This window comes from Propithecus coquereli, unplaced genomic scaffold, assembly GCF_000956105.1.
Source record: "Propithecus coquereli isolate 6110/MARCELLA unplaced genomic scaffold, Pcoq_1.0 Scaffold404, whole genome shotgun sequence".
Classification (NCBI taxonomy): Eukaryota; Metazoa; Chordata; class Mammalia; order Primates; family Indriidae; genus Propithecus; species Propithecus coquereli.
The window spans coordinates 187,798-188,706 of NW_012149775.1; positions in this window are offsets into that span (position 1 = coordinate 187,798).

The window sequence follows — 909 nt, forward strand, 5'->3', positions numbered from 1 at the left end:
CGAACTCCTGAGCTCAAACAATCCACCTGCCTCGGCCTCCCAGAGTGCTAGGATTACAGGTGTGAGCCACCATGCCTGACCTCCTCTACTGTTATCTGTAAACAGCCACTTTCTCTCAGTATTTTTTATATTCTAAGGCACGCCTGGCCATCTGTGGTAGGCAGAATGGTGTCCGCGCACCCCAACACCACCAAAGATGTCCACGTCCTAATCCCGGGAACCTGTGAACATGTTAGGTTACGTGGCAAAGGGAAATTAAGGTTGCAGATGGGATTAAGGTTATTAGGCATCTGACTTTAAAATGGGGAGATTATCCCGAATTATCTGGGTGGGTCTGGTATAATCATGGGGCCTTAAATGCGGACATGGGAAGCAGAAGAGGAAGTCAGAGTGAGACAACGTGAGAAGAACCTGCTGTTTCTGGCTTTGAGGATGGAGGGGAGGGACCACGAGCCAAGGAACGTGGGTGGCCTCTAGGAGCTGGAAGGGGCAAGGGAAGGGATTCTCCTCTAGAGCCCCAGAAAGAAACACAGCCCTGTGGACACCTCGATTGCACCCCAGTGAGCCCCAGTTTGGACTGCTGGTCTCCAAACGGCAAAGTAATACATTTGCACTGTTGCAAGCCAGTAAGTCTGTGGTAGTTGTCACTGCAGCAATAGGGAATTAATACACCGTCATCTCATAAGAATGGGAACCAGGTCTTGCCCGAGACTCAGGCTCTCACGTAGGAGCAGCTTCTCAGAGGGGGCCACTTCCGCACCCTAGAACTGCTACAGGGTGTCCAGGCAAAGGTGATATGGGGGCTGGGCGCGGTGGCTCACGCCTGTAATCCTAGCACTCTGGGAGGCCGAGGCGGGCAGATCGCTCAAGGTCAGGATTTCGAGACCAGCCTGAGCAAGAGCGAGACCC